At 34.7% G+C, this 26,388-nt stretch overlaps 1 long non-coding RNA gene across 1 annotated transcript; it reads left to right on the top strand.

Annotated features, from left to right (window-relative positions):
- Positions 1-1,684: 1,684 nt before the first annotated feature.
- LOC148133334 (uncharacterized) lies at positions 1,685-24,854 on the top strand. Its single transcript, XR_015747323.1, has 2 exons — positions 1,685-1,876; positions 24,493-24,854. It is a non-coding gene; the product is annotated as an uncharacterized LOC148133334 (long non-coding RNA).
- The last annotated feature ends 1,534 nt before the right edge of the window (positions 24,855-26,388 follow it).

Genomic DNA, 26,388 nt, shown 5'->3' with positions numbered 1-26,388 from the left:
CTGCCAGTTTCTACTCAGATTGGGAGTGACTTCCCATGGTCCATAAGACTACATTTTATAAGGAATTCTTTCTCAACTCAAGCAGTCTACCAGCTCTTCATCTGGTGTAGATCAATAAAGCAGATAAGATATAGTTTGTGTGCCATCTACCTTGCTTCCCAAAGAGTTCCATGACTGAGCAAGCTTAAGTGACCCTTAGTGTCATACAGGAGAACTCAAAGATGGTGATTGTAGAGGCTTCAACATTCATGATGAATTTCATGAGAGATAACTTTGGTTCTTAAGGCCTCCTTGACATGTTCTGGATATGTTCTAAACTTCAATTATAATAAGAAGTTGCATGATCACTATCTTTTACCCTAGCTCCTATGGACTGATGTTCATATGGGAAATGTTACATTTATTCTCCAATCCCCAAATACTGCATATAACCATGTCCTATTTTCTGTTCTTTATTTTAATCATGATCTCACTGTTATCTGCCCTAGAAAGTGGTTGTACTTCTCCTCAAAATTCTGCTGTGACAAATGTGTGTGAAATACTTTGTAGATACAATGCTCATTTTCTGAAACATTAAATTGTGATTTTGATATAGCATATACTAGTGTACTGCCCAATCTAATTGCATGGAATGACTTTTAGATGGTGTCAAAAACTGAAGACATTGGTAACTGTCTGGTTCACCCATGTTCTCCTGACCACTACACTTCTTAACTTATTGAACTAGCCACATAACATTGTCCAGTAGGATCAGGAAATATCTAATAATCCTTCTGTGCTGAAATGGTCTCTTCCTTATTACCGCATCTGGATATGTCTATTGAACATAAACATGTTGTTTGCATTTTTAAAATTGTTTTTGTAAATACATGATGCTTTAATGTAGTTTTAACTCATTCAATTATCAGTGTTATTGTAAGTTAATTTGATATGTACTGAAATTGGATCAGGCATAACATGTATTATTGGTATATCATCAACTGCAGCAGTAAATAGTGGAAAAAGCTTTGTTTGGCTTTGTTTAGAATTAAATTAGAGTAGGAAATGTATCTTTACTCTCTGTGTGCTTAATCTGTTTGAGGCATTTTAAACAGAAAGTTTTAATTATATTATTGATATATGAAATCAACTTAATTAATGCCATGTTATCTGTTGAAAATTGTATCAACTTCTTTTAGAAAAAGTCAAGATGTTTAGTGAAGCCACTTTGAGTCGGCTGACAGATTATTTATATTTATTCAGTCTTGAATGTTTATGCTTTTTTTTCTGTTATGTCTCTTGAATGCCCTCAAGGCAGGAAGATAAAAATAAACCAGATTATGATGGTGATGATGACATGGGGCCTTTTTAAAGAATAGAATTGAACTAGAAAAGTTTTTTTTTAAATCAAAAATGGAAACAGTAATAGATTTTATTTGATATCTCCAGCATTTGAAACAAAAAGATACATTCAATTTTCAGCAGGAATTATTTAAAGGGTGGTGTCTTATCTATATTATTTTTCATTTTATTGCCATCCCTCATACAAGAAAATAGAAGTATTTTTGTTGCCTTAAATTTATTTTTCTTGCTCTTCTCCCTTACCTTTCAATATCTACTCCACTACCTCTGAGCATTTATTTCTAGGTTCTCTCAACCCACACAGTTCATTTTGTATAATTGTATTTCTTTCTCCTTCAGTTTTTTTCTTGATGCTATAATGAAAAGTTTGCTGTTATCTCTTGATGGACGACTTTGAAACTTCCACTTTCTAAAAAAGCTCCGGCTTTCTTGACAACTCCTTGTCACTGATGGAGAAATGCTCTGCCTTGTTGACTGTTTCCACAAAAATCATCATCAGATTGAAGAGATACAGCCCATTTCTTTTAATGTAAAGGTAAGTTGAACTAGCCATTCATTATTAATATTTTATTTGGGAGGGAAAGAGAGAGGGGGCTATTAAAATAATTTTATTTTTAAAGATTCAAATAAAATACAGGCTTCCACAAATGGAAATAGACATCAGAGTTAAATACTTTTTGCATTTTAAAAGTTTTCACATGTGTAATATTTGTGTTTAATCTAATGAAAGGCAGTCAGAGAGTAACTTACTACTCTATAATTAAATTTTCCAAGTGCAATTGCTTATGTAATCAAAATAGTACACTTCACACAAGAGGGAAATCTCTGCATTTGAGGGAAGCTTGACAACCCACTCTTGGTTGTCTAAATAATAAGTTTATAGCTTCTCAGTGAGAAGCTATTTTAATGATCCCAAAGGTAGCAGTGAAATTTTGATGTCTACAAAATACACATACATGCATAATAGTTTCCGATCTCTCCCCCCCCCCCAATTAAATACAGTTCATTGTCCCACAAGGCAGACTAGAATAGATCTGTCCTTGTTTTATCTAACTTCCATTTTTATTTGATTATTGTCTTATGAAGTTTTCTTATATTGCTCTTCTACACATGTCATAGCTCAACTTCTGTCACAATGCCAATACAGAAAATGTTGGGAGGGGTCCTGGACTTTTGACTTCATGATGTTTAGAAGTCTTTTTTACCTTTTAACATCAAAGGGATATTATTATCTGCTGCCTTTCCATACTGAGACATTTGGTTAAGGGCTTCTGGTCTCTGTTTATGTGCTTAATCAGAAGTTGTTTTGCTGATAGGCACTCAGTTGCCACAAGTGGAGCTATCAAAAGATTAAACAACTGCAGGGTTAAGCAAAGCTAATATGAGCTTTAATTTGGGCTCATGTCAATAATGTAAAATAATTAACACACTAGTAGCTACAATAGTTCAACCATTGTTTTACTCATCAGGTCTGCCACTACCATTTTATTCAATAGGATAATTAGCGTGATATACAACAGAGAAGAGGGAGTACAGATAACATATGCTTCCTTTGGGCTTTCAGTAGGTTGTCTGAAAATTCCTTCAAACATTTGTCCATGTAGAAATGCCAACAATCTTGGTGATACACCTTTCCCCGTTTTGGAAAATCCTTCCTGTTATACTTCAATACTTTATACATTTCAATGGCCTCCATAGCAAACATTCCTGGATATTCTTCTTGCTAGCCTCAACAGTTAAATAAATTCCAGATAAACTCCAAGATATAACTTGTGTTGTTTACCTCTCCAACAAAATATCTTTTCATGCTTCTGACTCACCATCAAAAGCATGGCAACCTATTCCTTGAATAATGGATGCAGTTTCAAAGATACAGGGAAGGAAAAGCTGTGTCTGAGTCAGTTATTGCTCTGTCCATGGGCCAGATTTGCTTCACACTTCATTAACAGAGCAGATGTGAGATACTGCATAGCCTTAACCTCAACCACTGTATCATATGGATTCTTCTTTGGAGCTTATTCCCAAATCATTCATTTTAAGGTCAGGAGAGCAGAAGTAAATACCACTTTTTGTTAGATGCTAAAATGGGAAAGTACATTTTAAAAAGAGAAACTATAGTGGGGAAGCATGCTACCTTGTTGTTTCTATTTGATGTCTGAGTTGTTAATGCAACTACTAATGATACATAGCTGCACAGGCTTCATAAATAGGATAGGATGGGCCACTTCCTTACCATATCTCCCTATCAGCCTAGTTTTCTCCAGCAACAATGGAAATTATGTCTGATACAATAATCTATCATGGTTTTTAGTTATATAAATATGTGCTATATACAGCATGAGGTCAACTTGAGGTCTAAAGTGAGAAGGCATCAGTAGCTAGATAAAAACCCTGTTCCTTTGAGTTATCTAAAAATGGCAAGACTGTGAAATTGCTAAATTGCTGTCTAGATTTGGTAATGGGCTGAATGAAATCTGAACACTGAAACTGAATGCTGAATAGAAGTAACCACTATGGGTTGTAGTTCTGTAGTTCTATGGCAAGCCATGCTTATTTGGTGTCTATAAGTCAGAGAACTATGAATTTGTATCAAGAACTACATAATCCTGTGTGGCTACCTCTGTGTGGGAAAGTGCAAACCACAGTTTGCAGAAAAACCATATTTGCCCAAACAGGTATTGGATATTACTACTTGTCTGAAGAGAAAAGATGCAGAGGAACAAGGAACAGGTCACAGTGTGTAACTAGCATGGTGGAAAACTCACCTAAAGAGAGCACCAACATTTTGAGAGAATACAAACAAAATCAAGTAACTCCAAAACTATCAAATTAACTGAATTATTTTCCACCCAACAAGCAAAGATCAAGAGCCACAAGGTTACGTAGAGCTTATATAGGATGTTGATCAAACACAGTTAAAACATGTTTATAAACTAGCTGAAGTTCCTAAAAACTAAGAGAATGGATTTATAACGGATAAAGAAACAAGATAGTCAGAAAAGGGAACACAAATATCCTTTATGGTATGAAATCATAAAAGGCACATTCCTAGGGGGGGAAAAAACACGGTATCTATGAGTTGAGCCAATATCAGGATTACTCTAACCAGCTGACAATTTTGATAGAGACACGATAACATATCTCCTTGAGTTTTGCTCTTTCAGTGTGTGAATTCGGTGATCAATTACTCATCCCTGGCTATTACTTGACAAGATAGTAAATGTTCTATTCCTAAGGATGTTACATGAGAGATACAAGGAAGGGACTAAAGAAGGATATCTAGGTATACATATACAGAAAAATTAGTAAATCCAAGCAAGATTACAAATTGATTCAATCTGAGTTCTTATTCTTTCTCAACTTTTCAAAATGTCATTACAGTAGTTGGAATTCACATAGACAAGTCTCTACGATTAAGAATATCTTCAGTAGGAATATGATAATCATATCTGCCACATTAATATCCATACTGATCTGAGTAAAAAAACCTGCAACCTTCTACCTCAAAACATTGAAATCTGAGGTTATCTAATATTCTTCTCTGAGAAAAGGTTCCTAAAAGATAAACATCCTATATAACCTGTTCATATCATGATATTTATCTGTGCTAAAAAGGAAAAACTGAAAAATTTACCACTGTTGAATTACATCTCAAGGATCACTAAGGATGTTGTAGTTCAGATCCATAGGCACATGCACTTCATAACAAGGGCAATTAGACATCCCATCTATGTGAGCCAAACAATGCTAGGAAAGTAATGGCCTGCTGCAGAAATATAATTTCAAACTTCCTGGAGTCATACAGAGATAAGGACAGTTCACCCTTTCTTTCCTTCAAATTCATTATATGGTGGTTTGAGCACTCAATTTTGGCTCCCTATTAGTTAAGAAATCAGCTCTGTCTCACTCAATTGACAAAAAAGACTCCCCCCACCCCAGTCTAGATTTGGTGGAGAAGGGTTGTCAAGGATTGATAATGGAAAGAATGCTTGCCTTTGCTAGTTGGTTTTGCCCAGTTGAGGAAAGCTTGCATAATTATAGATTTGTGGACCATTAGCTGTGGTAGTCTAAACCTGTTTCATTTCAGTAAACATTTAGTGACTAAAGAAATAAGAAATGTATATATTAACAATGTGGTTATGTTATAGTGACTATTTATAGTTCCCCCTTTTTACCCACATGCTTACTTATCTTCCTCCCCTCATGTTAGAGCACTCTTCAATCGTATGCAGCTATGGGACCAATTAACACATACTACTGAAATGCTTTTTGGCAGCTACCCGATGACAACACTACTTTGTCATGGAGATTTCAGTATGTGATTAGAGCAACAAACATACTGATTTTATAAAGCTACAACTGAATTTAAACAATTTCCAGAACTGGTTTGTTTTTTAAGGGTACATCCAGGAAGAACTGCTCAGTGCCGATGAGCCCTTATTTCTAGTGTCAGCCTCCCTCCTCTTGAACTACTAGTGCTTGCTCTCACATATCTGATATTTTAGACATTATTTGTTATTGTAGGTCAGGGCTCCATACTTATAATAAACACAATGTTTTGAGTAAAAGAAAAAGGAGGGTGGAATGGAAAGTGGAGAATGAATGACAATTGTAATTGCAAGCAGTTGTGATCAAGATAGCTGTAATGCTGCTGAGGGAAGGAGGAGGTGAGTGCCTGGTTGGGCTGACAGAATCTATTAAGATTCCTTCTGAGTTTATGAATTCTTAGCTCAGGTTATGTAACCTGAGACATCTGTATATAAAGAGTCAAAAAAAGTCAAGATGAGAGCCAAGACTCCACAATAGAAGCCCACCCTTTTCTGTGCATTAGAACAAATGTAAAAAGGGGGTGGAGATTCAATTGCATGATTCCAACTGCCATCTTGATTTCCCTTCCCTATATAACCCTGTATACAAAATATTGTTTTCTGGTGCCTGACCTGAATTTTTGATTGCTTACAAAACTCCGTTATTGGTTATCCCCATTATGCTCTGTTTCAACAAAGATAATTTCCTACATTGTTAAGTAGTTGGAAGTAGACAATGTGGTCTATTTGTTTAAGTCATCCAGGAATCAGCAGGTAAATCAAGAGGTATCATCTTGAATTCTTCCTTAAATCCCTCATGGGAATGAAACATGAGAAGGTATCAGAATCATCATCAATTTTTTATTATTTAGATAAAACTAGAATTAGTCTTTTGGTCATGATCTTTTATAGATCTTTATTTTATTAGTAGACAGAAATGCATTTTCTAAAATGAAACAGTGAAGTGGAATAATAACTTATTTAATTTGTTTCTAAAGCTTTACATTTAATATTATAGCTATGTATTTAATATTATGTTTTAATACATGTCATTCACCGTACAGTTTTTCAAATAGTTTTGTTTGTAGTTGTATTGATTTAATTTTAGTTGGTACATTGGGATTATCTTTGCAAATAGCAGCGTGTGATGGTGGTTAATAGCATGCTAGTTTATTTTATTTCAATTCTGTTCCACTTAGAAATGTATTATGTGCTCCCTGCTGCCAAAGACTGTGAAAAGCCCTTGAAATAGCAATATATAGAACATTATTTCTTTGGTACAGAAAATGCTAAAGAGTAATGATGCCTTTTTAATACAAACAAAACACAATGGAAGTAAGTGTGTCTTCTTAGCAAACTCTAAGTCCACTAATCTTCTATCAGATTTTCAGGTTGAATCCTTGCACATGAAGCTGCTGAATTACAGTCGCTCAATATTTTTTTCTCTCTCTGTATATAAAGTACATAGTTGTTTACAACTTAGATTGAAGTTGGGAATGGGAATGAAGATCTAATCCTTCTCCTTGAACACCTAAGACTGTCCATACTCCCCTGGCACATGGAGCAGTTGCTTTTTGGAGGAAAATATGGAGATCTATTCCCTCCATTATTTTTATTTATATCCCATTTTTATCATTTTATACAAAATCAAAGGTAGTGAACATATCCAACACACCTTCCTCCTCCTATTTTTCCCACAAGAACCCTGTGAGGTGGGATGAATGGAGAGACACTGGTCCAAGGTCACCCAGCTGGTTTTCAGTCAATTTGAAATTGTAAATGCTGAAATTGTGATTCAGTGAAAACGGTGTCCTCAGTAGCATGTTCAATACCTCAACCTGAATGATAAGAAAGTTACTTTGGAGAGTTATAGTTGGCAAATGCCTATTTTGTTGTTGTTGTTGTTGTTGTTGTTGCTGTTGCTGTTGCTGTTGCTCTTTCTTCTTCTTCTTCTTCTTCTTCTTCTTCTTCTTCTTCTTCTTCTTCTTCTTCTTCTTCTTCTTCTTCTTCTTCTTCTTCTTCTTCTTCTTCTTCTTCTTCTTCTTCTTCTTCTTCTTCTTCTTCTTCCTCTCCTCCTCTCTCCCTCCCTTTCCTCTCTGTCTTTCTCTCTGCCACCCCAATCAATTGCTTTAACAGATTGAAATGGACATTCAATTTTAGGGTGTTTTTCATTCTAGTATGACAATGACTCAGATTGCAATGAAATAAATCTTAAAAGTTGAATTTCCTTTCCAACCTGCAATATTGTTATTAATTTTTATTAAACCATACATTCTCTCAGAGTATAATGAATTAATTTGTACATGTTAGCTTCCACAAGGATATTAGAAAGCTCGAGAAGTGTTTGGTTCCTTGAACGGAAGGATAGATAATTATATTGTAGGAGTATGATTTGATGTTTAGAATAACTGCATTTTGAAAGTAAATATGTTATGAAATTTAAGTCAAATTGGAAATTTATTTATTTATTAAATTTATTGATTGCCCAGGATAACTCTGGGAGGTTTTACAGTATTAATAAGATAAAATAAAGCCTAAATACAGTACAAACTAAATAATATAAAAAGATAAATAGTCAACTCTAACTAAAAATTGCTCCTAGACTACAATTTAATACATGGATATGAAAAGTCTGAATTTTTTTCAAACTTAGAATTTATAATCCAGTTTTCTAATATTTCCTAATCAGAACATATTTTTAATACTGTGGATAGAATTTAGTGTAGTTCCTTAATGTTATATTCTGTTTTGATCATAAGTGGCATTCATATTTTGCTAAATTTTAGTGATTTTTGTTCTTTTAAAATGATATAAATATTATTCCTAATCAATCAATTAAATATTGGAAAGTTAGAAGCTCAATGCTATTTGTAAATCCCTTCTTTATTCATTTATCCCCTTTTCTTGCTTTCTTATAAATTTATATTTCTTCTTTATAGTGTTTAGTTAAAAATGCTTTTAATTTTAGAATTACAATTTAGCTGAAATTCTAACTTCTCTATTAAAAACCAGGGCCATATTTCCATGTTTTGTTTAATGTATAACCTTCATTAGAAACCAATATAATTAGAAGAATAGTAACAAATTCAGTAAAATTAGGGATGGACAAATTGCTTTCACCCATTTTCTATTTTTTCCATTTTTTCTTCATTTCATTCTTACATTAATTTGATTTTTTTTTTGAAAAAAGTTTTATGAATATCTGTATTCATTATTGTTATCAGCCCAAGTCAATCCACTGCAACATGAAGCCTTCTTTATATTTGACTGTGATCCATCAACATGATTATGAATTAGCAGAGAGGATTAGAAGAGAGATGTTCCCAATCTCAAAAAAGTAATAGAAGTGTGCATTTTGAAGATAACACTGCTTCAGTTAACACATTCATCTTAAGTGTGAAATTAGATTGTTAATTAAATTTCTCCTCCATCACTAATTTAAAGTGTTTCAATTGATTAGGAGCACTGATTGTATGGGTTTCTTGGGTAAGAGTCTGTTCCTTATTCAAAACTGCATTTGTTATATTTCTGCTCTAGTTTAACAATTAGCTTAATAGTTTACTGGACACTCAGTATTTCTTTTTAAGTATATCATGCAATTTTCCTGTGTCTCTCTCCCTTTACCTCTCCCTCTCTTTCTCCCTCCTTCTCCCTCTCCCTCTCCCTCTCCCTCTCCCTCTCCCTCTCCTATCTATCTATCTATCTATCTATCTATCTATCTATCTATCTATCTATCTATCTATCTATCTATCTATCTACCCACCCACCCACCTACCTACTTACCTATCTGCCATCTATCTATCCATCCAGTGGTGGGTTTCCAAATTGTTTCCTACTGGTTCTATGTACAATTCTATGTGCACCTGCTTTGCGCGTGTGTGGATGTCTCAAAGATAGACCTCTGTCAAGCTGCTAAGCTGAGCTGTTTTTTAGCTCAGCTGAGGTGCAGCAATCCACTTTGCAACATGAATCAGCTGAACTAAAAAACAAGGGAATATAGGAGAGGTAACAGTGGGGACGGTATTTGCCAGTTCTCTGAACTAGTCAAATTCAGAACCGGTCCAAACTGGCTGAATACACCTTCTGTATCTGTCTGTCTGTCTGTCTGTCTGTCTGTCTGTCTGTCTTTCATCTATCTTGCTATCTCGCTATATCTATTATTTTCCTTTGGAGTCTTCAACACTTTATCTTTGAATCATTCTCTTAGGCGACTTTCTTCTCACTAAAAGAAAATTATATTACAGGTGAAAACGGGTGAAATCTGCCTCAAAATATTATAAATATTATAAATTATATAGCATGACATAGGTCTCTCACAAATAAGTGCATTTCTACTTCAAGACTAATAATATATTCATTAACAGGTTTATCTGAGCCACAGGCTGGTAAAAAGTCTGCCATAATGGGATCTACAGTCTACCTTCCCTTAAGTTGTCACAACAGAAAGATACGAATGTTAGATTATGTCATATCCCAGTTACAGGAATTTACATGTCTTCCACTTCTTCTCTGGGGGGAGGGTGTGGGGAGACATTTTCCATTTCTACACAATGACTATCCTGTGTGCTGTTTTCAATTGCAATGATTACCAGGAGGTAGCATGTTACCATTTCATCTACATTGGGAATAATCAGTCAGGTAAAAAGGGCATTAGATCTCAATTTCAAGCAGTAGAAATAGCTTCAACAAAAGCATTTCCTTTTTTATTTTTAATCTACTATTCATGAATAATTATGAATTATTCATAAATCACATTTGACTGATATTTGTGACAATTTGATAACATCACCTTCTCTCCCAAATTGTAATATTTTTTTTTAGAAAACCTCTATATCAATATATATTTTCATGAAACTGATTTTAAATTATACTTCCAACTTCTGGAATATTTATATAGCATCTTCTTTTTAACAATTATTCTGTCTTCTTTTTAAAATAACTTCCTATCTAGGACTCAATAAATAAATGCTGCTAAAATGCCTCTTGTTTGCTTCTCGCTTGCACTGAGTTCTAGTAATAAAATCACATAAGACAGGAAGGTCAAACTTAGCATAAGAAATGCAGGATACTTTTTCCCAATTAGCACTTTTTCCTTTTTCCTTCCTCTGTTCTGTGCCAGTAAATGCAAAACAGGAAACCAGGCAATTACAAATTTGAAATGCTTTATTTCTAGATTATTATACCCTGATCATACTCAAAAGTACATAACTTCCTTTGCAACTGGAAAACGAAGCATCTGACTAGCCAGAGTTGTCTCTAGCTGAGTGGCAAGGAATTCCACAAGCTACTCTGAATGACAAACTGGAATGAAGGGCAAGAAGCAAAAGCAAGAGGAACAGAGATCTGGAATCAGAGAGGACAGTAGTTTCCAGGGGAGGACTAAGGACCTGGAAGTAGCTGTTATGTAGCCCCAAAGTTTCGTATGGCTTGATCAGATATGTTGCTACCTTCTCATTCAAGGAGATGTGCTGGTCACTTTTACTGAGCCCTTTGAAGCTGTTGACAAGTACAATATGACAATATGTGAATGATGTGTTGGTATTAGGTGAGAAAAAGAGAGAGGTTGAGAAAGTTGTAAATGCTTTGTTAGTTTTCTTAGGACAATAAAGAGTTTTAAGGAAGGAATTGTAATATGTAGAGTCTGATTTAGGACATTTGATTAGATATGGAAGAATCAATCCAGAGAGAGGATTGAGAGGATAGTTAGATAATCTATACGGAGAACTCTTGTGTTGAGTTAGTCTGAGTTAAAGGAACCTTTCCATTTGTTTGTAGCAGTGGAAGAGGTGTGTGTTTGTTCTAGCTCAGGTGTGAGCTGGGAAGAAGAAACTTATAGGTTTTTTTTGGTTGACAATTGATGGATTTAATAGTGCATGGTTGGCCTTTGCCAACAGCTGCTATGGCTATATTTGTGGGAGGAAGTAGGAAGCTGACTTTTGGAAGTGCTTTAATAGTAAGTGTTTTAATGCAGAAAGCATATGTGGCTTATATATGTTAGATTTTTAAAGCTATTTTATTGTTAAGGAGAATTTGTTTCTTTCAACTGACAGGAATTTAAATTCTGTTGAATTCCTTTTGGGAGAGAGACAGGAATGGGAAGATAGAACAATGCATGATTGTATTGAAGTTCTAGATTTACAGACAAAGGTGAGAGAGGGTTTGAAAGATAGCCCAATAGAGGGAGGTATTAATTTGTTTATTGATGGATCTTTTGGAGTAAAGAATGCTTATCTGCTGAGTATTTTGTTTAGGTGTGAGAAGTGTTTGCTTTGGTGCAAGCCTTGAAACCTCTAGAAAATGAAGTGTGGGTAAGCAGTGGCTGAAGTTATAGAATACTTGGCTATAATATATGTTGACGCTAGTAGGAAGAGAAGTTTTCCAAAGAGATTTTGGGAAATAGATTAGCAGATGAAGCTTATGTATGTGTGCATAGATGCATGTATGAGAGAAGATAATGGTTTTATTCCTGTTATGGAATGGGATGTAAAATCAGGTTTCATTGATGAAGAAGAGAAACAGATGACATTATAAGACGTGGAGTATGTAGATTGGAAGTGATTAATAGAGATTGCAGATAGTTAATAAGCCTATTATGAGAGACATAATAGAGAGGGTACATGAAGGTACTTATTGGGGAACACAAGTATCTGTGGCTTTTGTGAAGAGAAAATATATTTGTAGAAGTATGCGCACGATAGTTATGCAAGTGAGTAGAATACACACACACACACACACACACAGTGTAAATGTGTATGATCCTGACAGGAGGAAGAGATTTGGCCATTTTAAAGAATGTCAGTTGCTTGTACTATAATGTTAGCAGTGAGTATTTTGAAATATCTGTTGGTGATTGTTGATCATTTGACTGGATGGCTGTAAACTTTTCTGTGTGTGAGAGCAAATGCACAAATGACTGTGAAGTTAATATTGGAATAGATAGATAGATAGATAGATAGATAGATAGATATGCATTGATAGTGCATTTATAGTGATAAAGGTACACATTTTACTTTTCATGTGATAAAAGGGTATAGGAAAAGAATTGTAAATGGATTGGCAATAGACCTGTTGAGATGTATTGTTGATTATTTGGTTGAATGTAATTTTTTCTTTGTATTGTTGATTATTTTAAGACATGAAATAATAGATTGTTGTACACAGGTATTGTGTCTTCTGAGTGCGGAAGAAGATAAAGTAGTGGATGTAAGTTCCCAAAGACCGGTTGTAAGTTTTGAAGTGTAAAACTACATATGTTAAGGTGGGTGGGGGCCTAGTCCATTTGTGAATATGATGTGGATAGTGATTATTGCCTTATGTGGGGTAGGAATGGAGGCTTCTGAGGTATTGCCTGGTTATCCATTAACATGGCAACGGTTATGTTTCCGAACTGAACCCGACAGTGTAGAATATGAAGGCAGATATCACTGACATTGATGAAACCTATGGCTGAGGTTGGAATCTGTATAAGATCCACATTAGATGATGGTTTATATTTGAGAAAATATCTAGTATGTAATCGCACATATGACATAAGGACTTGTCTAAGAGGATGGAACAACTATATGATCGTTGTTTTGACATGTATGGCAATTATTCTCCTTCTTATATGAGATTTGGAGAAGGGATTATTTATGCCATTTATTGAATTAAGAAGTACTCTAATGAAGTTGATGTTTTGGTGTGACAGTTTAGCTAGTGTAAAATGTTCATTTAACTGGAAAGGTAGATCTACAGTTAGATGTTTTGAAGTGCCAAGAATTTACATAGAAGTTTAAGATACTGAAGGTAAAGAGCCTAATGTGAGGAATGAAAATCTTTTTCTGGAATTAATGAGAGTAGCTTTGAATAGTTTTTCTTTTTGTGTGAAAGGAGAGACTACAGTTACAGACATCATATCTACTTGTTTTATAGAAGTTCCAGTGCCAAGAAGATTTTTTTTATATAGTAGAGTTTACAATTATTATATATATCCTGATAATATATTTCGTATAATTTGTCAAAGATGATACTTTGTTTGGATTTAATGACTGTTATGGCAACTGCCCATGTTAAGGATATAAACAAATAAATTAAATTATATGATGAGGTGTTGAACATGAATCTGTGGATGAACATGTGAAGAAATATAGAGGAAAAACATTAGTGTTTAATGATGTTTCTTTTACAGAATGTGATGATATGTAAGTTGTGTTTCTGCTGTTTTAAGGTTAAGGAACCTGAAGTAAAACGTAAAACGTTTAGTAAGCAGGAAGTTAGGCTTATGTTGCGAGAGCCTGATGGAAATTCTCAGGTGTAAATTATTTACAAAAGAAAACAGTGGAATTGTTATAAGTAAAATTTGGTTATTACATCTGAGAATATAAAGAGCCAAACTGAAGCCATTTTGTGTTCGCAGTTTGAACTTTTAAAGCTCAGAACAGTTATGAAATGTGTTTTCTGCTAGGAATAATACCAGATTGCAACACTCTGTACTTGGCGTGAAATTAGAAGTATGTGCTGGGGCACTCTGACATTATAAATGTCACATTAAAAGATATTAATATTTTGTTATAATCTTCTGAAATTTGATGTTGAAAGTTGTCCATGAGAGGTTAGAACTTTTTATGAAAATGTTGTATTACATCCGTATGTGGAAACAGGAAGTGTTATGTAACCATGTGATTTGCTAAACCTATATAAACTGTATTCACTAAATGGAAGTGTCTCCTTCCTTCTAGAAAATGTTTTTTTTTTCTGGAGTACAGGGGTCCATACTGCAGTATTTTCCCTAATAAAGCATCCTATGGATCAGATTATCAAAAGTCTGTTGATTCATTTTTATGTACTTTTCACACTATTTTAACATTTTCTCAATAATTTTTCCCTTCCCTTAGTTTTCTCAACCTTTTTTAATTATCTCATTCCTTTCTAAATTCAATTATATATATCTTTTTCTAAGTTTCAATATCTTTCTAATCATATTTATACTTTTGTCTGTCCTGTTTCAATTTCATATTTTCTTTTCTCATTAAACAAAATTTTCCCCTGTAGTTACTGATTGGAGTATGACACCTTTATATCTTGTAATTTTTGTATATTTTTATATATATAGCCTTCGGCTTTGTTCGGGTATTTTCCCACGTCATTGTAGTTGTTCTTTTAAAGTTGTAGCAACGTTTCAGCAGAATCTCATCTGCCATCATCAGGCTTCTATATTGTGTCCGTCTGTGAGTCAGACTTTTACAGTGGTTTCAGATTTAAATTTGGGGCAGCCTATTGCTGTGCCAGAATGGTTTTTTCTTCATCCTGATTGGTTGGGAGTCTTGGTCTGTGTTTATTGGTCTCGGAGTTTGCTGTGTAATGTCATCACTCTGAGAAGCACAGAGCTGAAGACAGAAGCCTGAAGATGATGAATGAGACTTCATCGAAACGTTGCCTAGATACTTCCAATCTTACGCGGGAGAAAACCTGAATAACCAAAGATCCATAATATTATATATTATATATATATATATATATATATATATATATATATATATATATATATATATATATATATATATATATATATATATATAAATGTTAGTTATAATCTTTAATATCTTTAACATTTCTTTTCAATGGGATATCATACTTCCTTAGGAACACTTATAATATTTCCATAATTTTTTTCATATTTCTTTCATATTCCTCTTCACTTAAATATTTATAACTCATTAATAATAATTAAAATGTTCCCCTCCTTTCCTAATTTCATTCTCTCATTCTCTTTATTCCATTTATTTATTAACAAACATTCCATTACAATGAGTATTTTATCTATCATTTTAATCACACTTGTTTCATATTTTTGAAGTTAATTTCTATTACTAATATAACTACTATCTTATGTACCCTTGCAGAAGCCCTCTTTCAATTAACCCATTATCTCTGTGTCTTCTAAATAGGCTTATACCTTTAATCCTAGTATGTTTTCCCTGTTTCTCTATATCATGTTTCTGTCCTTTATAATTTGTTTTTCTTTCCCTCTTCCCCCTCTTCTTCCCCCTCCCCTTTTTGACCCCTTGTCTCTCTTCTGTAATCCTCTCTTCTCTTTCTTCCTAATGTTGTAATTACTTTTCAAACTGTTCTTTTTTGGGTTGTTTTTTCAGATCTTAAATTTTTCACTCCCTTTCCCCACTTTCCTTTCTTTTCCCCACATAGAATTACTTGGTCATTGAAGATGGCTTCTTCTTTGTCCCGCCCTTCTTGTTCTACAGGCATTTCTTGTTGTTTCTCAGAGTTTAGAATCTCCATTTCTAAAAATTGAAATATGAAGCCAAAAAAAACTGTTCCTTCTTGTGCATCTTCTTTCTATTTTTTAAGTTCAATTTTCAGTTCTTCTGAAAATTTAAACAACCACCCGATTAATTTTAGTCCTTTAGATCCAATAACCAAAAATCCAAAAATCACCAAGTAATCCAAATAACCCAAAGCTGTTTCTTCTTGCTTCCTTTTTCCACTTTCTCTTCCTGGTGTTCTATTATCTTGTTACAAAGTTTCAGTTAGAATGTATCTTTTAGGAATCTTGTTAAAGTTTCACTGTTAATTCCTTTCACTTCCAGGTGGTCTTCTCCATTTTTCCAGATCCCACCCTTTTGTTTTTTTCCTCTTCTATCCTTTCCTTCTTTTAAATTTTTTTGAAAATCCAGAAATATTTGTTATTCGTTTAACATTTTATTTTCAGCTTAAATGCCTGGATTTTTGTCAGTTTCTTATGTAAATCTCTTAGTTATCAATATGGGGAAGGAAAGAAAAAAACCCAAATCCTTTCCCTTCCCTCTCTCATTCGCTGCTTCAAAATCTTCTTTGGGAGCAATGTTATCCTTTATAGTTCAAATTCCAGGGTACCTTATTTGTTGCTTTTTCAGTTCAACCCAGTCAGCTAAAATTTTCTCTTCTTATCTTCCTCCTACACATTCTTTTCCGGTCAAGTTCTTCTTTGAGGTGGCCATTTCTGACCACCGCTGCAACCGCCTTTGGGAAAGGGAGTAATGGCCAGCTGGGGAGGACAGATGCAGCTCTCCTCGACCCTGCTGGTGGGCTCCTCCCTCTTCACCACCTCTACAGGGTGGCTTAGCCCCAAACCCAGCCAACTCGGGGTGCTCCAGTGGTGAGCACAGATTGAAACTGCGCACGATCGCAAATTTCAGTCCATCACCGAAGAAGCTCAAACCAGAAGTCCTCCTAGACTAATATCTTGTGTGATTGCCTTCAGTTAGTCCCTTGTTAGATCAAAACCATCCTCTTCCTGCTTCTTTTTCTCCTCTTCCTCCTCCCCCTTTCATCTTATTGATACAAGTGTTTTCTTGGATGTTTTAAAATTTGATCCGTGATTCAAATTAAATCACACAGGCAGTATTTTTTTTTTATAACCCCTGACTTGCAAAATCTTGTTTACCTAAATATAATCACAAACACTTTTTTAGTCTTCTGATTTAACAGTGCTGGAGATGAGGGATTGGGTTTAGTACGTCTCTCACCATGTTCCTTGCTATATGAGTCTTAAATACTAAGCAACAATAATAATAATAGTAATAATAGTAATAGTGGTAATAGTAGTAATATTAGTAGTAGTAATAATAATAATAATAATAATAATAATAATAATAATAATAATAATAATAATAATAATAGTACACAGTGTTGAACCAGCTTTGATGGAGGTCAACAAGAGGAAGCTGCTCAAAGTGCAGCAAACCAAGTATCAATATAGAAAAACAGTGATGCAAACTCGGGCTGACAGCTGGTGTAACTAAGCACTACGTGGACAGTTCCTTGAAAAGATCCAAGGAAAAGTAGATAAGGAAAAGACCTGGTTATGGTTGACCAACAGAACACTGAAGAAAGAGACACAAGGCTGGATTCTTGCAGCCCTAGAACAAGCCATCAGAACAAATGTAATCAAAGCCAGAATAGAAAAATCTGCTGATGACCCCAAATACAGACTCTACAAAGAAGCAGATGAAACCATCGATCACATATTGAGCTGTTGCAAGACAATCTCTCAGACTGACTACAAACAACGTCACAAGACAGTCACTCAGATGGTCCACTGGAACTTGTGTCACAACTAACATCTGCCTGTATGAAAGAACTGGTGGGATCATAAGCCTGAGAAAGTGGTCAAAAATGAGCATGCAAAACTACTGTGGGACTTCCAAATGCAAAGTTTTGCAACACAATATTTTTTTAAAAAAGTGTGGATCGTCGACATTGTCATACCTGGTGACAGTAGAATATACAACAACTTGAAAAAATCACCAGATATCAGGACTTGAAAATCGAACTGCAGAGACTCTGGCATAAACCAGTGCAGGTGGTTCCAGTGGTATTCGGCACACTGGGTGCTGTGCCTAAAGACCTAGGCAAGCACTTAAAAACAATTGACGCTGACAAAATCACCATTGGCCAGCTGCAGAAGGCCACCTTACTGGGATCTGCTTGCATAATCCGCCAATACATCACGCAGTCCTAAACGCTTGGGAAGTGTTTGACTAGTGATTTGTGATACGAAACCCAGCATAGTTATCTCGTTTGCTGTGTACACTGTGGTTTTTTGTGTAGAATGACAACAACAACAACAACAACAACAACAACAACAACAATAATAATAATAAAAAGAAATAATGCAAGTTTCAGAATTAAAAATCATTCTAGCTAAACATCTTATTTAAAATAATATGTTTCATGAGTTGACAATCCTGGCACTGTCAAAAACTCTGGGTTGTTTTCACCTCACTGAGGAAAAATACATGTATATAAACTGAATAATGAAATTTCATTGCTTTGAATGTTTTTCTTATACCTGCTGTGTAAGACTGTTACTTGTGCTAAATATACATTTTATATCTATACAACAACAATCACAGAATATTGAGTGATGATTTGTTCTATGCGTTCATGGTTTATTTTGGGGAAGTAAGAATAGCTCCGATATTTAAGTTCTTGGAAAATGGGTTCTGTATACAGTACCCCAGACTAATATAAACAGCATTTTGAGATGGCAAGTGATAAATATCTGTTTCTTTAGTTGACAAATGCCTATAATTATATGATATAATTATATGATACTAATAAAATTTACAGCTAAACAAGATGTGGACAATTAAAATTCATGCTTCAAGGGATGTTTAGAAACCTTTACAAGAGGGCTTTCAATCTTCCTTCCCCTAAATAGGTGGGTATTCAAAAGTAAATGGATATTTCAACCCTAATCACATGTGCAATAAATTCAGGAGCAGTAGAAAAAGAAAGAAAGAAGAAAGGAAAGCCAATAAGCAGAAAGAGCAGAAAACACTGTAGAAGTTGCACTGGGATAAATTAAATAAGCCTAAAAGGATTTGAAACAGAAGGAAATATCATTTAAAAAAACAATTATAATAATAATTTCAGAAATTTAGAAAGGAGTTGATTGAACTGCGAAAATAAAGGTCATTTAATGATAAATGTCATTGTCTTTATCTTTAATAAAGGAAAATTCAAATAAATCATGGGAAGCATATGAAACAATTACTCTGAAAAGAATGATATCCCACATGCATTTCATTGAGTTGGGCATATTTGTCTGGTTGATAGATGCATTTTGAATTGAAACGAGCTTGCCAGCCATTAAAATAAACTGATTTTTCTTTCTCTTTCTTCTCTCTCAATCAGTTCTTTGGAAAAGATAGCTTATCTAACTGTGAGTTGCAATCACAGCTGTTAAGGCACCAAAGCTACAGAGATAGAGTTCAGAACATCGACATGAAAATTTTATGAAGATCTATATAAGGATTGGCAAGCCATGGCTTCCATTACCTCAAAGCTAGCATGCATCTCATGAATATTTGTCTGCAACATGGCTGAATTCAGGTGGTCTAATTTAAACAAAACAAAACAAAATCATGTGAAGCAATGGAAGGTCATTGCTGTTCTTATCTTTAGTATGATTTCCAAGTCCTCATACAAAGCAAAATCATGACACTGAAAATTTGGCAGCAATATGACTAAATTATATCAACACATTTTTCTTTCTCTCTGTATATCTCCCACCCCCACAATAAAGGTAGGAATGGGTGTCTTAAAGCCCACCTTTAAAACCCCATATTTCAGCCCCATTCTATGACACAGGATGACTTCCTGCAGCTCTTCAGAAGGTCAAGAAGCCAAATTGTAGGCTTTAGAATTTTTTTAAATTCTTTAGAAGTTGTCAACCTCACTCTTGATCTAGATTTGACTGGCCTTGCTTTACCTCAAGGGCCTGAAAGGTTTATCTAAGGTAACTTTCCACCTGCCTTGAGAAACTATCCAAATTCAATTTCTTTACCAGATATAAAGGTAGAGATAAATCAGTGGATAAAAATATATTTTACAGCTTAGTCAAAACTTAGACTGAGGTTAGGATGGATGTCATGGATTCTCATTATCTACATCTGAGGACAGCCACTGTGGTTGGAAACAGATACTTTTTACTTATACTTATCCTTTAAACCACGTACAATTGCTAAGGGCCATTTTGTGCATATATTTGCCTTGAAATATAAAATATTGCCTTAGTAAATATATTTATAAAGTCATATATTTTCTTTAGGGAACTCTCAATCTTTCTTAGACTGAGCACCATTTATCCCTGGAGGTATATTCTCCAGGGAATAACCTGTAGATCAGTGTTGGGTTGGGATTAAACAATGAAAAGAGCCAGAGCCAAATATATGTGAACAAGGTCCCATTCTCTCTTTTTTAAGCATCCTTGTTTCTGACTTTATACAATTCCCCAGAATAGTACAGATAGTTTTTCCTATACATATGAATTGGTGATTTGTGGAAGGCTTTTAGGTTCTAATTAAGAAAATTGTCCCTCCTTTCCCCACCTCCCCACCTCAGTCCTACCAATGAATTCAGTCAAAACTGAATTAAACAGTTAACTCAATTAAACCTGCACCTTAATACCTATAATAATTTGTAAATATACTATACCTAAAACTTTCTATCTAATAGTAAGTGTAGAGTGACCTTTATTCTCTCCAGTGACTCTGCTGCATGCTATGTGCTACTACTAGAAGAAAGTGTGCTTTTAAATGATAAACTGTTTTTAAAATACATACTGTAAGTTACAATAAAGTTTAGGGGTAAATTGATTTCAATGCGACTGCAGAAAGATGAATTGGAATAAGCTGTGATGGCAAATGAAAAAATAAAGTGGTTTTTCAACTAGAATAGATAACTTTCATATTTTCTCCTTATATAGAAATTTTAAATGTGAGATTAGTTTTGCCCCATTTAGTAAGAAATGTGTAGATTGTTGAGGCAAAATACATTATAAAAGGGAAATGAAAGAAAATTCCAGTCTGCATATAATTGATCAAGGATGTTTCTCCACTGCTCCTGGCTAGTTCTGGTCCATTTTCAAAGTCAATTTTCTTTTTCTTTTTCTTTCCACCTAAAATTTGATCCCATTCTACTCTGATAATTATCTACTGATGAACAAACAGATGAATGGTCAAAGTTCCTGAGCCACTTAATCTCATTTATTACCAACTTTCCATTAGATTGAAGAGAACAAAAAGAGGTGTGTTGTAAGTCAAATTCATAAACATAGTTAAATCTTCTGGAATTCAGTACCATACTTTTAAGAAATAAATTTAAAAGCTGAATAAACTCTTCTTGATGGATGGTGTTCCTGCTTTAGGACATTAACTAATATTTGTAAGCATTGTAAATGTTACCTTAAATGTATTATTTTAATTGTTTTTCTTTAAGAAAGATAAAACAATACCCTAAGGAGCCTTAGTATTTGCAAGGCATATGCTACATTCATTTAGAGCAATTTGTATAAATTTTCTTTCTGCCATTCATCCTGCTACTGTGTCACTCCTCTGTTTCTGCTGTTGCATTGCTATTTGTTATACACAGTTTTTACAAGAGTAACAGAGCCAATCTTTGGAATAAAAACAAAAACAGCAGCTGTAGCACCTTAAAGTACCAGCAGGTTTTATTGTGCTATGCTTTTTTGCAGACAGCTGTCTACATTCAGTGCACAATGTAGTTATTCTACGTAATATTTCAGAACAGAATGGAACATCTGCTCCTGAGATTGTGATTTTCCCATGAATCAATCACCTTAGATTCTTCTATTATTTTGTTTAGCAGACAAAATTTCAATTAGCTTAATGGAAAAAGTGGAATCAGAAGTGGAAAAAGAGAAAATTTTAGCACTAGAACACATTGATCATTATCCTTCAGATAGAAGTGCTTAGACGAGTAACTGGAATAGATTTTCTTTGGTCCCAAGGAGGACTACAGTTGCAGACTCTTCTCTCCACTTTAGAGCACTGATTTATCCCAGAGATATACTCTATAACAACAACAATTCCTAATTGTTGACATATTAAGGCATTTTTTTAAAAAAAAGTAAAACTGGAGAAATGCCAATTAAAACATGATGCCTGGCAGAGGGATCCCTCTTCATCCTTGACCAAAGATACTACAAAATATTATGCTAATCTAGTTGTTCCACTTCCATTCATATATGATTTAACCTAGTAGATATTAATAAAATAGTCAAGCTTAAGAAAAACAGATAAACACGCTTTAGCTGTTGCAATAAATAGGCAACTTCCACGTTAGACTAATCAGAAGTTTTGCTGAATCCAGCTGAACTTCCTCCAAGGAAAAAGGAGTGAAATTCCAGCTTTAAGTATTATTTGTTTTAAAGGAAGATATTGATAAGAAGAGGGCACATGCTTCTCTTTGTGACAGTTGCAATATACAGCATGAATATCAATGTTGCTTGCATGAAAAAAAATCTTTCTTTTCTCCTTGAAGTCTCTCTTTAGATATTATGTGTTATCTGCAAGGCCACAAAGGGAAAGTCTTGTGCCAATCTTGCCTTGATTCTTCCTCCCTCCCCCTTAAAACTTTGGTGATTTCTTCATCCGCTGCAACCCATAAGCATAAGCAACAACTTCTCTGGCCTTTTTTGGCCCTATACTAGAACTTCTGCAACAGTTCTTCAAGGACTTTAGAGAGGAAAAGATCTATTGTGCAGATATGCCTCTTGCTTATCCAATACTGAAAATCACACTGTCAAGATTCAGGTTAATGTCAGCATTGTAACTAACAAACTCCAAAACCAATAAACTCCGAGACAAGCATTTTCTCAAAATTCTAATTTATTAGAGTTGTCATATTGGCACATCTGGGAAAACCCAAATCTGAGAGCTCCGGGTTTTCCCTTCCCAAAAGAAAATCAAAGGTCCATCCCCTGCACCCTCCAGTCTATCATATGGCCCAATCAAACGTCTTCCCAATTGGAGACATCCCTCCAGACACTCCTCTCCAGGTGCAGGGTAACATGTCCTTGACTTTCTGAGAAAGAATGTTGTTGAGTCTGATCTTCCACCTCACTATGACATTCCCCCCTCCCAAATTCCCAGGCACTAGATGTGGCAGTCTCAAAGCTTCCAAGTAAACTTAAAACTTTGGTGATTTCTTCATCCGCTGCAACCCATAAGCATAAGCAACCAAGGCTGACACACACATTACTATAGATGTGAGCACTTGATCCTGAAAAACATTTATGGATTTTTTTTAAAAAAAAATATAGTCTTATAATCCAATAACTGATATTCAAATTCTGTGTTTTGAGCATTATCTGAAGAAATATATTGGCAAATCTCTACATCTGCTTCAGATATGGAAAAAACATGATGAGAATGAGAAGAAGGATTTTCTTCCTTAAGAATTATGTTTATGTACTTGGATGTTGTATATGAAACTGGAAGGCATTATAGGTAGTTCTTGACTTATGACCACAATTGGGACCAGAAAACAATGTGGTCACTAAATGAGTCATTACATGATTTGATTTGATTTTACAACTATTGACCATTAAGTGAATCATGTGATTGTTAAGTGAATCACATAGTCATTAAGTGAATCTGATTTCCCCAACTGATTTTACTTGTGGAAGGTTTTCAGATTGTAATCAGATGACTGCAATATGCTACTACAGTCATAAACATGAAACAATTGCTGAATTGTGGTCATTTGACTGTAATGGGATATTGTGATGGTCATAACTCCTCTGTCTCTGTCTCTGTCTCGTCTCTGTCTCTCTTTTTCTTTCTTCTTTCCCCCATTAGCTAAAGCCAAAAGCTAAGAAGAGCTATAGCATTGTTGAGCTCCATGAAAAGCAGCCCATCTCCCTTGTTTATAGCTATTCATGCCAGGGAGGAGAAGCCTTTTTTTTTTCAATTCATTGCTACAGAGCACATAACCTTCCTTTCTTTAGAATAGCTTGGCAAGACTGTTTTACACCGTTCCCATCACAATTAGCTGCATTAACACCATCTGTCCCCGCTTTCAGTTACAAATGAGAGCAAAAGTCCACTCACAAGCCGATTGAAAGATCTTGTTCTTTCTTTCTTTCACACAGCCTCATAAGATTGTTTGGTTCTCTTGTGATTCACGGCTGAGTTTGGAGAACAGGAGAGAGGGCACCAGTTCAATATTCTCCCTGGAAATTCCCTGATAAAACCCTTGTATTTTGCAGGGAGGATGGCATTTGCTCTGCACAGAAATATATTCTTTATGGCCACTTTCAATAACAGCAACAAGCCTGTTTTCCCATCTGTGCTTTAGTCTCCTTTGTGTGCTTGCTTCTCCACCAAATCACCAAACTCGCTTGTGAGAAATATGTTCCTAATATAAAAATACCCCATGGGGTATTGTGATATATTTGCCCAACCAACTCTAATGGTATGAAATTGCCCTATAGAATGTAAAATGAGTAATGCTTGATGCACCTTGCTGAGAGGTAAAGATAAATCTCATCTGTTTTTAGGGCTCAGCATCCCTTGGAGACTTCATTTGAAGATGCAGGTGCAGTAAGAACTCAGCTGACCTGCCAGAAAGTCACTCCGTCTGAGCCAGCATTCCCATGAATCATTAGACTACCAATTTCAGCCTTTCTCCAAATTTCAGAATTGCTTTCATCATGAAGTCACTGTTTACCTTTTGTTTTCGGCTTGAAACAATGTGCTATCAACTTCTAGCCTATTGTGGCTATAAAGAGAAGCATGGAAGAAGCTAACGTTAAGGTACACAGCCATTTCATGTACTTAGTTATCACTGTTCCTTGAAATATTTGTCAACCAACTAATGCTGTATGGTAAATGCAACAAAATAAATTGGTCTGTTGCAATATTTGTATCTGTTTTGATTTCCTTGGCAGGTCCAAGAAAACATTATTATTATTTTTAGCCTTATTTCCTTAATTCTACTTCCTTTTTAATCTTCCTTTTGTTTCCAAAATTGGGTTTAAATTCTTCCTAAATTAGATAGGAAATTATAAACAGGAGGACAATATTTTACGACAGCCCAGTATGGCTAATGACTAGCAGCCATATGTTGTAAAACTTCAGTCTGAAGTAGTAGCCAGCCAGAATCACAAATAATGCAGCCAGTTCTGGAAAGGGTGCCAAAGAAGGAGATTTAAGTTAAGCCAGGAAATGAATGGCTTTTTTACCCAAAATTCCAGGTCTATTCGGGCAATGTTTCAAACATATTGGTGGAACTTGTTTGTTGTGGCAAGATGTTAGCCATACATTTCTATGGAGACTACTTGCCATCTTTGTAGCGAGTGAAAGCATATTAGAAAGATAAGTTCAGAAATGCTCTTTTCAATCCCTTCTGCTTGTAAAGTTTATTCCTGTTTGTAATGCACTGAGTTACTCACAACATTGCAGAAAAAATCCTGGTTCACATTGAATTTATGGCGAAGTTCAAAATACGGAGGATGGCCAACTGGTGAGATATGGACTGCATCCAGTTGCCAAAGCCATATAAGTGTACCCTGGAGACCCCCACCAATATTAAACAACAAAAAATATACTCCCAAATTTAAATGGAAAAATAAATAATAGTTCTTTGAAAATGAGAGATTCCTCTCTTAGCGGCATCTGTTGATGAGGGGAACCAGAATGAAGTCCTACCCTTTTATTAATATTTCATGCATTTACACAAAAAAATGGGACTTTAATGGCTTCAATGGACACCCCTGAACTCTTTAATATTAGTATTTTTGGATAGATTTTTTTAGACAACATTTGTATGAAAAGTTAATACCATGATGAAGTCCTGAATATTAAACTGATTAAATTGATAATAAATCAGTATATCTTGTTTTCTTTTCAGATGATATATAACTTTCTCTTTCTCTGTTTATTATAAAATCTAATTCATTAGGATGTCAGACTCCATGGCAATAAAACCCCTGATATATGGTTTTTGGCCACTACGTTGACTAAGAAAGCCTGTTATGGAACACTGTACTATGGGAAAAATTGAAAGGAAAAGATTTCTAGGTCTTAAACATGATATTCTAAATGATCCATTCTCAATGGAGCCTCAGGAATTAAAGATGTTCTATGCTGTTAATCTGAATATATTGTGATATAATTGGAGTAAAAAAATTACACATTCAACAAGAGGAAATAAGGCTTACTTTCAGATGTAAATATTCTTGGTGACTGAAAATAGAATAAGAACTGGTTTACAAAATAATAGGAATGTACCAAGTACTATTTATCATTTAATCATTTATTAACCAATCCATTATCCTCCACTTAGAGACAAACAACCTACTCTCTAATAAACAATTTGGTTTCAGAAAAAAAACTATCCTGTAATCTGCAATTCTTACACTGTAAAAACATATGGACTAACAACTTGATCAGGG

This window comes from Notechis scutatus, chromosome 1 (assembly GCF_049901735.1).
Source record: "Notechis scutatus isolate UNSWTSFEM ecotype Mainland chromosome 1, rNotScu1.2, whole genome shotgun sequence".
NCBI lineage: Eukaryota > Metazoa > Chordata > Lepidosauria > Squamata > Elapidae > Notechis > Notechis scutatus.
This window is presented reverse-complemented; position numbering and strand designations above follow the sequence as displayed.